Below are 12,421 nucleotides of genomic sequence, written 5' to 3'. Positions count from 1 at the left end.
TCCACATTTAATAAAATTCAGTCCTTAATGAATATCATTGCTTGTTACACTGTAGATTTCCATTAGAAAGCACACACTGCTGTTCACTGGCCATTTGTTATACCTAATAGCCTTTCTGGGGAGAAACCAGTCATCCTATATCCAATAGTAAAGATAGTAAATATGCTGGTTTCTATTTTCCTAGAACAACCCCCACCCCATGTTCTGCCCTACACATATGAAGAGGTATCATACTGAAGATAAACTAAAGAAACATGATTCGTATGCTTGGTCAAAAACCAGTGGGCCATGTTGAGGTATGTGGTCCTGTTGAAGCTGGGGGTCATGTTGATGTCCATGGCCCATGTTACCACTGAAGGCGATGTGGATGCCTGTGATCTGCATTGCTTCCTGAAGCCATGTTGATGTCTGTGTGCCATGTTACCACAGAAAGTCATTTGAGTATCTGTGTTCTGTTTGCCCCCTGAAGCTATGTTGATGTCCATGGGCCTGGCTACTGCTGGAGACTATATGGGTGTCCATGGCTCATGTTGCCCCAGAAGCCATGTTGGCCTGTGCTATGTCAGAAGGCCATGTTGATGTCCATGGTCTGTGCTGCCATCAGAGATCATGCTGAGGTCAGAGCCACATGCCGATGCCAGAGATCATGTGGATGTTGATAATCTACCACTGACTGTAAAGAGCAAGGAAGCTGCTTTTGCAGTGGCGTAGATGGCTGCAGATCCATAGATGAGAAAGAGGGACATAGAAGGCTTCTGGGAAGCCCCTACCCCTATTACACACCCCCACCCCAAAAAGTAACTGCCTAGACAGAAAGTCATCAAAGAGAATGCTTAAAAATTGTGATAAGGATGCTGAAGTGTAGCTCTCCACAATTAATGGCTTCTGGGAAGTATGGGGATGGCTGGGGAAAGGATTTAGTTCCTCTCTCTCTCTCTCCCTCCCTCCCTCCATCCCTTCTTTCTTTCATTTTGTTTTGTTTTGAGACAGAGTTGTCTGTCCTGGAACTACCTCTGTAAAGCAGATTGGCCCCAAACTCACAGAGATCTGCCTGCCTCTGCCTCCTGAGTTCTGGGATTAAAGATGTTCACCACCACCACCCAGTGGACTCAGTTTTCTTTAAGAGGCTTCCACTTGGAGTTTGAACATGTTCCAGTGAGTATATGGGCAACACAAATCAGACTTGTATTTTTTCTCTTCTTTCTTTCTTTCTTTCTTTCTTTCTTTCTTTCTTTCTTTCTTTCTTTCTTTCTTTCTTTCTTTTTTCTTTCTTTCTTTTTCTCCTTCTTCTCCTCCTTCTCCTCCTCCTCCTCCTCCTCCTCCTCCTCCTCCTCCTCCTCCTTCTTCTTCTTCCTTCTTTTTTTTGAGGGAGGTCACAGTGGCGAGGGGTGGACCAAGGAAGACTCAGAAATGAGCGTGATTAGGGTACATTATATTAAATTCCAAAATAATCAATAAAAATATTATGTAAAAACAAAACAAAAAACAAACCAATTTCTTCAAGGAAAGCATGGTTATTTGGTAGGTTATATATGGTGAATGGTGTGGTGATACATTGTGCACCATAATAAAGCTTATCTGAGGATCAGAGGAAAAAGCCAGCCACTATATTAAACATATAAGTCAGGCAATGGTTGCACATGCCTTTTATCCTAGCATTCAGGAGGCAGAGATCCATCTTGATCTCTGTGAGTTCAAGGCCACACTGGGACACAGAGCCAAGCATAGTGACACATGCCTTTAATTCCAATACTAGTTAACCATAAAGGTCTGGAGGTCTGTACAGACAGACAGGAAGTGACAGAGTTGGTCAGGAAGAGAGTGATGTAGCTGATCAGAGAAAGGAAGTAAGATGGCAGGGACAGAAGGGCATATAGTCTTGGATATACATGAAGTAGGTCTCTTTGGAAGCTGAGGAGTTGGTGAGGTGAGGTTGTCTGTAGCTTGTCCTATTCCTCTGTTCTCTCAGTTTTAACACCAATATCTGGCTCTGTTTTTTTTTTTTATTAATAAGACTCTTTAGCAATTTGTCTTACAGAATGGTTGTTTTAACACATAATCATTGGGCTCTCTGTATGCATATGAGTTTGTTTTGAAATCTTTCTTTTATTAGAATATAGCTATGGAGTTCTGTGAGATTAAACATAATAGTAAGTTAAATGTGTTGAAATTCTCAGATGTTTCTATTCCATTGAGTTTTGGGATTTATCAATAGTGCCCATAGGCAGAAGGCATGGGGGAAGGGTGATGTAAAAATGAGATTTTGTAAGAGTTAGGATGCTGAGTTATATTTGCTAAGGAAATAGTTTAACTGAGTTTACAATACACTAAGGCTTCTCATTTTCCTAGTCTACTGAGCACTGAATATGCAATACTCAACAAGAGGCTTATGCTTCTTCTTCTCCAGCAACGCTAAGGGATTCTGAGCTGCTTGTAGAGGATGGACATGTGAAGTTTGCTTCTCTTTCACACTTTGTGATCATTGAGGTTTCTATCTTAGCCCTACCCCTCTCTCCAATCATTAAGCATAAAACCAGTTTACTGGAACCTTTACAAACCTGGTTTTAAGAACTTCCATTCTTCCAGAAAGTGGCATAAAATATCTGGATGGACTAGGAAATTTGTGACTAATACCTCCCTAGGAGTATTTTCAGTTATATTTGGAAATATCAATCTATTTAAGTAGATAGGAGTTGATATGTGTATACAATGCGTGTCCAACATTCTTGGCCACCTTGATGCAAACAGCTCACAAAAAGTCAAGGTTGTGGAAACAGCCTGACCATCCAGTGTGTCTGCCTTCCTTCCTGAACACTTGAGTTGCCAGCTGAGCACATTTCCACCTTCCATGAAGGACTCTAGCTCTGCCCTACTTGCTTTTAACTTTGATCCCAGGTGCCTTAAAAAGTAAGTTTAAGAGACATTCAGCCAAGGGAAAAATACTTGGCTTATTCCTTAACCTAATCCATATAATAGAAACTATACTGCTATTGTCACTTGGCACAGGACATCATGTTGTATATCCTAAGGAATACTAAGAAATAAAATGAAACTGTGCTTTGATATGTATGAATTAAGCACTACGGGTATGTAAGCAATGACATTGATGTTACGTATGATTATAAGGTTGAAAGTCAATATAAATATTTTTTTTTTGTAGCTGAGGATCGAACCCAGGGCCTTGTGCATGCTAGGCAAGCACTCTAGCACTGAGCTACATCCCCAACCCAATATAAATATTTTTAATCTCACCTTGGTCTCGTTCTTTCTTTTCATCTTCCTTCTCTTTCTCCTACTTTTGCTTCCAATCTTCCTTTCTTAGAACCTTCTTGCAACAAATCTTCTAAGACTGTGTGTGGGCTGAATTCTTTTCCTAAGATCTTCTTATTCACTTATTACTTATTGAGCCCATGGTTATCTCATTCCCTAGCTGTACCTCCATACTGTCAATAATCTTCTTCTGGGCAAGAGAGCACCAGAACTGTTGTTCTTATTGATTTTCCAGAATGTCATATTAATAAGCTTTCTGTGTATGATGAGTTAATTGGCATCATGGGACTCCCTCAGAATATAAGTATGGGAGGACAAGAGCATACCTCCAAGCAGTAGATTACTTGTGGGATTTGACATTCCAATTCCTTATATTTTACTTTCTCAATGAAGATGTAGCCCATCAACTGGTGTTCTATGAAGATTTTTAATAGCTTCCACAATTCTTCTTCCTAGTCTTTATTTCACCCTCCTCAAATATATGTATAGACAAATTTGTAGTCTCAGGTTATCCATGGACAGTTGTCTGATTCCTTGAATAACCAACATGGATACCTTTAGATTCATGTTGTCCTGTGACAGAGATATCTTGGAGGCCACTTTGCAGCTCTTTCTTTACTATATAAAGCTTCTTTGGTTTTATAGACAAAATGATTACAAAGGCACAACCATGACCATAGGTCAAAGCATGTGATGCTTTCCAATTCTACTAGTGTTTATGATCTTTCAGTCTGCATTTACTAATATTTACTGTGTGCAGATATTGTTCCACAGCAGTTAATGTATTGAAAATAATTACATTTGCATAGCATTGTGGACTTGTGTTTTCATGACCCTGTCTGGGTTTGACATGGCTACTGCCATCTTAAAACCAGAGCATCTGTGATTGACTGTATGAGTCCCTCACAAAATTGGGACCATCTAATATTACTTCAGGAAAAATGGCTTAAGAGATGATTCATCAGTTGGGTCATTAAGAAAGACCAAGCACAAGAACCTATTCCTTACTAAAGATGTACAAGAATTAACAATAACTAGGAAGAACAATTCTCTTTTCCAATGGTGTAACAATCGTTAAGTTGTCTATGCTCCTGTAAGTAAATAAGTAACTCCAGTCAAACTGTTGGTTCCTCAAGCTTGACTTACATTTCTTTTTGCATTTATTGTTATGCTAGTTAGGACAAACACATATTTATTTGTTCAAACCTCTTTTGGGAACCTTTGATCTGCAATCTATCCTGCCTGCAAAATATACTAGGGCAATGGTGGCACAAACCTTGAGGGAGTAACCAACCAATGTCTGATTTATCTTAAGAATCACTCCACAAAACGGAACCCACACGTGACACTGCTTGAGTAATCAGGAACCAGAGACAAGATAGCCCAGAGACCTGAGATAAAACCAAATATTACTGGTCTACTGCCTGGACTGAGTCTACTAGGTTGATCTCAGTCCGCGGGGGGGTTTTGCCCTGGAGGAGGTGGGAATGGGGGTGGGCTGGGGGGAAGGTGAGGGGGGATGTAGGGGGAAGAACAAGAGAATCCGTTGCTGATATGTAGAACTGAATTGTATTGCAAAATAAAAAAGATATTACTGGTCTAAAAAAAGTATCAATAAGAATGATTCCTGATATTCTGCTATATTTGTTGTCAGTGACTTAACTTAGTCATCATCAGAGAGTCTTCCTTCTACAGCAGATGGGAAGAGATGCAGAAAGCCACAGCCAGACATCATGTGGAGAGAAAGAGAGAGCTTGTAACATGCTCTCATCCCATAAATGGGATGTCTCCATCAAATCTCACCTCTTAGAACTCAGGGAAGCCCACAGCAGAAGAGGAAGCAGAAAGAGTGTAAGAGCCAAAGGGGACAGAGGACACCAGGAGAACAATTTACAGAAGTCCTCTAAATCAACTGAGCAAAGGTTATGTGAACTTAGAGAGACTGAAGCAGCAAACACAGGGCGATACAGGTCTTCATCAAGTCCTCTGCATGTATGTTATAGATTTCAGTTTAGTATTTTTATAAGGCTCCTGAATGTGTGAATGAGTTTGTCTTTGATTCCTGTTCTTCTCTTGGGACACTTTTCCTTCTGTTGGTTTGCCTTGTCCAACTTTGATGTGATAGTTCTTGTTTTATCTTATATTTTATTTTGTTATGTTTTGTTCTTATCTCTTAGAATCCAGTTATTTTTCTAATAAGAGACAGAAGGGAGTGGATCTGGAAAGGATGGGTAGGAACTGGGAGGAGGTTATGGAGGGAAAATTGCAATTAACACATATTGTATGAGAATAGAATCTATTTTTTTAAACAAAGAAATTGGTTTATTTTGACTACTTTATACGTACGAGTGTTTTGCCTGTATGTACGTGTATGTACTACACACATGCTTGGTGCCCAAGAAGAGGGTGAGCCTCCATGTGGGTGTTGGAAATCAAACCTGGGTCCTTTGCAACAACAAGTGCTCTTAGCCACAGAGCCAACTCTCCAGCCCTATAGAATCTATTTTAATAAAAGGGAGAAAACAAATTTCTTTTATAAAAGTCACAGAATAACTTGATGAATTAGATGCATATACTCTATGGATTGTTACTATAGTAGATTGATTTTCCTAAAGCTTAAACATACTAGTTTGGATTATTTTATTTTCTTCAAATAAACTAAACTTACTTTATTTTTAAAATATTTCTTTTATTTTTGAGCTTATAATATATTAACATCATATCCTCCATCTCTTTTCTTCCTCCAAACCCTCCCTGTAGCCCTCAGGGCTCTTTTTCAAATTCAATGCCTCTGTTTTCATTGTTGTTACATATATACAATATATAACACAATATATAATATGTAACATATATACATATATTGTTACACACGCATATATACACATATATAACTACATAAATAAGTACAACCTGCTTAGTCTGTATAATGTTATTTATATGTATTTTTTTTCAGGGCTAATCATTTGGTATTGGATAATGAATTTGTGTGCTCTTCCCTGGGAAAGGCCATTTCTCCCATTCTCAACATTCTTTGATTGTCTTTACCTAGGGATAGTGAAATCATGGATCTTTGAAGAGCACCTATAACCATCACTTTAGTAAATACCCATGGTCCCTAACTACATTCTAAATATTTGTCCCTATACCCACAGATAAGTTTAATCTTCATTCCTCATAAAGGAAAATCCTCTTTGCAACAGAAGGAGACCATCATGGAAAATCACAACCAATCAAAACTCAGAGTTATGGAGCCCAGTCACAATGGATACAATACAACTCTTACTCCTAAGGCCAAAGAGGAGGCAGAAAGAAGATTTTTAAGAACCACAGTAGGAAGTTTACTGTGAGATTGTGTCTCCCAGGAATGTCAGAATCTATACACACTAAGTCTCACTAACATGACTGCCTAAGCCTGAGCTGAACAAGCAACAAGGAGGGCTCACAGGGAGACTCATGGATCTCTCTGGGAAGGGGAAATACAATAGATTTCAGGAGTGGACAGCAGCAGGTGGGGATGGAAACATGAGGAATCACGTTGGGGAGTATGGAGGGACGGTGTACTGGGAGAGACAACTGGAATTGGGGGGCATTTGGGGAGTGAGGTAGAAATCTAGTGCATTGGAAACCCAGGAATCTACCAGGGATACCCTAGTGAAGACTCCTAGCAATGGGGATATGGAGCATGAACCAGCCATCTTTTGTAACCATGCAAGGCTTCCAGTGGAGGGACTGGGATACCAACCCAGACACAAAACCTTTAATCTACAATTTGTCCTTCTCTGTAAGATGTGCTGGGGTAAAGGTTATGCAGAAATTGTGGGAGTGACCAACCAATGACTGGTCCAAATTGAGACCCATGCTATGACAAGGAACCCAAGCCTAACACTGCCTGGAGGGCCAGAAACCAGGGGCTAGATAGCTCAGAGACCTAGGATAGAACCAAACACAACCAGAAGAAGAAGAAAGAGAAAGAAGAAGAAAGAGGAGGAGGAAGAGGAGGCAGGGAGAATGGAGAAGAGAGAAGGGAGGGAGAAGGGAGAAGGAAGAACAGAGAAGAATGAAGAAGGACAAGGAAGGGAGAAGGAGGAGGAGGAGAGGGAGGATGAAGAAGAAAGAGGAGGAGGAGGAGGAGAAGGAGGAGGAGGAGAAGAGGAAGATATGAAATGATTCTTAATGATACTCAGTTATGCTTGTAGACCAGAGTCTAGCATGATTGTCATTGGAAAGGCTTCACCCAGCAACTGATGGGAGCAGATGCAGCCAAACATTAGGTAGAGCTTGGGGAAGTCTGTGGAAGAGGGGGAAGTGGATATAGGAGTCAGAGGGGTCAAGGACACCACAAGAATGTGGTCTACAGAACAAAGTAAGCAGGGCTCATAGGGACTCATAGGAGCTCTCAGAGACTGAACAGACCATCAGGGAGCCTGTATGGGTCTGACCTAGGTCCTCTGCATACATGTTATGGTCACATAGCTTCATGTTTTTATGGGACACCTAACAGTGAGAGCAGGGAGTGTCTCTGACTCTTTTGCCTTATTTTGGGACCCTTTTCCTCCTACTGAATTGCCTCATCCAGACTTACTATGGGAGGATGTGTCTAGTCTTATTGCAACCTGCTATTCCTTGTTTGGTTGATATCCCTGGGAGGCCTGCCCTTTTCTGAAGGCACACAGAGAAGGACTGGATCAGGGGGAGAGGGGAGAGTCTAGGAGGAGAAAATCGAGGGGAAGCTGTGGTCACAATGTATTACATGAGAGAATAATAACTAAACAATTAGACATGCCAAATGAGATATAGGAAAGAGCATGTGGCCTCAAATCTACACAAGGAACCACAGGCAACTGGAGAATGCTAAAGCAAGAGAAATGGTTTGCTATTTTTGAACCAGCTTTTACTCTTTAAGATTTTACATTTTCTATGTTTTGAAACATGAATTTCACACATCTAAATGATTGATGTCCACACCCTCCCTCCCAAAAATCTGTCCTATGAAACTTAAAAGATAACCCTAAATTGTTGGGGACTGAAGGGAATTTAGCACAAATCATTCTACTAACATCACTCATTGCAGCTGGAGGTCTAACTCAATGGAAGAGCTCTTGCCTACCATAGATAAGAACGTGAATTGGATGAAAACTATTGAAAAAATAAATTGCTCAGTGAATGGGGGCAAGTACATAACTTTATATAAGAAAGTTTTCAGGCCGAAATGCGGTGATAAAAATCTTAACTTGGGCTTCAGCAAGTATTAATTTTTACAATATTCCTAATTTTGTGTCATGTGTTGCTGAAAGGAGCCGATGACATTATGTTCTTTGACCTTGCCCCTTAGCCAAATTAATCTTTACTTGGTTTATTTTATTGAAACATTTAGCCACTGAAACACCTTATGCTTCCAACACAGAAGCCATTTTTTAAAAACAAGATTGCCACTACTTTGGTCTGAGTGTTTAATTTTCCACAAATTTGCATGTTAAAACCTAATCATGAATGGGATGGCACCAGAATGGCACTGTGGGAGCCATTAAATCATGAAGGCAGAGCTCTTAGGAATGACATTAACATCTTAGATCCCCTTGTTGTTTCTGCCATGTGGCGACAAAGAGAGTATCACATCTACGAAACAGGAATAGGCCCCTCACCAGACACTGAGGATTGAAGCTAGATTCCCAGACCTGTAGGACAAGAAACAACCTTTCTGCCATGTATCACTATGTAGTTGATAATGTTTTGTTGTAGTATTCCAAGTGAATTAATGTCACAATACATACGGAAGAGTAGAAGGCCCTGAAGTGCACACTTGTGGAGAAGCCAAACTGAATGCACAAAACTTACATAGAGAAGGTGATGGAGACGTGAACATGTGGGCTAGAAGACTTGGACATTAGTTTCTGTGCATATCCTAGAAGGTTTTCAATAGGCCGATCAAATTTTATGTAGTATACATTTAGTTCCTAGAACTGTGCCATGTAGATGAATAGGGCTATGCAAAGGAAGTTATGCCTTTTTACTCTTGGGGGCTATAGGCTGGATGAAGGTGGTGTTACTTTTAGACCTGCGTCATTCTCCTAGGAGCCTCTGGCTTACTTGTTCCCTAACTCCAGGCTCTTCAGTTGGCTCTCTGACTACCCCTTCTTGACAAAGGAAGTTTTTACATAGCCCTTGCTTATCTTTCTGTGGCTTAACAATTCCCAGCTTATTGGTAGATCTCTGCCCCTTTGTCGAGCCCAACTTTAATACCCAGTTTCCCTCTGTTTCTAGTCTTGCATTCCTAAACCTAAATTGAAGAGTGTCTCAATTTCTGGATAAAAGTGCCTAATTTCCCTTTTGTAGTTCTGGAGAGCAGAAGCTTGATCCTGAATCTGCTGTTTGTGGCAGCGAGACCGTGGCTGTGGCTTGTTTCCTGTTTCTCTTCACTCCTTTGGCTAACATTCTCCTCTTAGAGCTGTTTCCAATTGTTGACTGACGTGAAGAGTTGTGCTTTTTGTGAATCATAGGTATTGTCACCTCCGGAACAGGCCAATTCCTTTAAGTTTACCATTTAATTCATATCCAGGACTGCTCCTTTTTGAAATAGCTACTCCAGATTCCATTTAATTTCAATTTGGGAGATGTTAACAGTTACAGAACACTGGATTTTAGATTTCTTTACCACAGTTCTAATTGAGTAATATAAGATTTAAAATTCCTTTTTAGATCTATTTATTTTGTACGTATGTGTGTGTGTGTCTGCATGTGTGTATGTGTACCATGTACATGCCTAATGCCTATGGAAGTCAGAAGAGGGTACTGGATTCCTAAGTGGAGTTACAGATGATTGCAAAATATCACATGGGGGCTGGGAATTAAACCTAAGTCCTCTTCAAGAGCAACAAGTGTTCTTCACTGCTGATCCATCTCTCTAACCAAATAATCTAAAGTTTGTTTTGTTTATTTCTTTTGAGATAGAGTCTCTCTATGTACCTGTCCTGGAACTTGCCTTGGATTCACAGAGATTCACCTAATTCTGATTCCTGAGTGCTGGAATTAAAGGTGTCCACCATCACTTCCAGTCAGTAATACAAGTTTTTATGGAGATCATTTAAACAGATAGTGTTCCATCAACTCATTCATTACTTTGGAATATATGTACACAATAGCATGTAGTAGCGGGTAGTCAACAGGGGTTGAATTCTAGGGTCAAACACAGTGGGATCCAGTCCTGGTCTTGTCATTTAATTGGCTATTGGTTGAACTTCCTTCTGCCTTTGTGCCACTTTCCCCTTATCTTATAAATCCTGATAAAAAGAACACCTATTTTCTGTGCAAATTCAGCCAATTCATTCATCTAAACTATTTCATTTTGTGCCCAGAATAATTAAGTGTTCACAAAGTGTTGGGTATGATTTTAAAATTTAACAAAATACATATTTCACTTTCAATGAGAACATAATCTAATATTAGACACTTAATTACTGCTCAAGGCATTCGTATAAATCAGAATTGGCAAGGCCATGGGCCAAATCCTATCTACCTGCATTTTTTAAAAATAAAGCTTTTTTGGAACAGAGCCACACATTTGTTTGCACGTTACGTATGGCTGCTATTGCCCTAAAATGACACGGTTGAGTAGTTGTGACAGAGACCACATGACCTGGAAAGCTTAAAATGTTTGCTATCTGGCACTTTATAGAAACAGGTTGCCAAGCCCTATTATAAATCATAATAAAAGTTGGAAAAAATACTATGTAAAAGTTCAAAGGTCTGGCACTTTATAGAAACAAGTTGCCAAGCCCTATTATAAATAATAAGAGATGGAAAAAGGACTGTGTAATAGTTCAAAGATGGCAGATAATTTCTTTCTGTGAGATCTGGGAGATGAGGGAAGGAGGTGTATTCATCTTCATGGACCGATTTCTATTACGTAACTTTAGGAGATGAGACATATTTCTGGGAAGAGAGTGTTTTGCCAAAGTTATCTCCCAGAATACAAATCAGAGCCAAGAAGGAAGTCTTAGTAAATAATACAGGAAGTTATGTTTTATACTGAAAATTAAATAAGTTCAGCAGGAAGCAATTTCCAAGTACTAGAGAGTCTTTGACGGCCCTGTAATTCCAAAATAGAGGCCATGAGGTCTTAGAAAAGGCTTAACACTGTGGCCTAGGTCATGATGTTTTTATTTGTTTAAAATGAGTTTGAAATAGCAGAATAAAATTAAATATACTTTATTTTTGTTTTTTTTTGAGAAAAGATTTCTCCGTGTAACAACTCTGGCTCTCTTGGAAGTGGCTTTGTAGACCAGGTTGGCCTCGAACTCACAGAGATCCTCCTGCCTCTGCCTGCCAAGTGCGTGCTGGGATTAAAAGAGTGCACCACCACCACCACCACCACCTAACAAATATACAATGTTTTAAAATCTCTTCATAATGTCATTTTTTTCTCATTTGATTGTGTTGAGGATTGAGCTTGGAAGTATATACATGCTAGGCAAATCTCCTTTCAGTGAGCTACATCCTTAGCCCTATTATTAAGTGGTTTTATTAAAATATATTTTTTACTTAATTAAAATATTATAGGTCATTTCGCCCTTCCTCTCTTCCCTCCACCCACTGTCATGTCTGTCCCAGACCTGGGTTCCTCCCAACTTCATGCTCTCTTCTTTAACCATCCTTGTTACATTATCTATGTAAACAAATAAACAGGTAAGGAGTTTGTCTATTGGGTCTACTTTTTCCAAATCCTTGGCATAAGAGATTTGTTCTTTTCTCTTTAACATTCTAACATCTGCCATTTCTTACTGTATCTCACTGCTAGGACTTGATGTTGGTTGTCAGTGACATCTTAGTTTTCTTGTCTTGTCAGCCTTTTGAAAGGATAATGTGTGTGTGTGTGTGTGTGTGTGTGTGTGTGTGTGTGTGTGTGTGTGTGTGTACATTGGTGACTTTTGTTGGATGCTTTCAATTTTTACATCTTCAGGTTTGTTTCTATTTTTTCTCTTCTTTTCCAGTATCTTAAGAATATTTTTAATTCATTAATTGCCAGACTTTCTTCATTTACGACATCCACATGGGCTGCTATAGTTTTCTCTTTCATATTGCTGACGTTGCAACTCTCTTGGTAATAATATCATTATGAGTCATTAAAATATTTTCTAATTTACATTGTGAATTC

Source organism: Peromyscus eremicus, chromosome 16_21 (assembly GCF_949786415.1).
Source record: "Peromyscus eremicus chromosome 16_21, PerEre_H2_v1, whole genome shotgun sequence".
In the NCBI taxonomy this organism is placed as follows: domain Eukaryota; kingdom Metazoa; phylum Chordata; class Mammalia; order Rodentia; family Cricetidae; genus Peromyscus; species Peromyscus eremicus.
The sequence above is the reverse complement of the archived record's forward strand: the minus strand, read 5'-3'. Positions refer to the sequence as shown.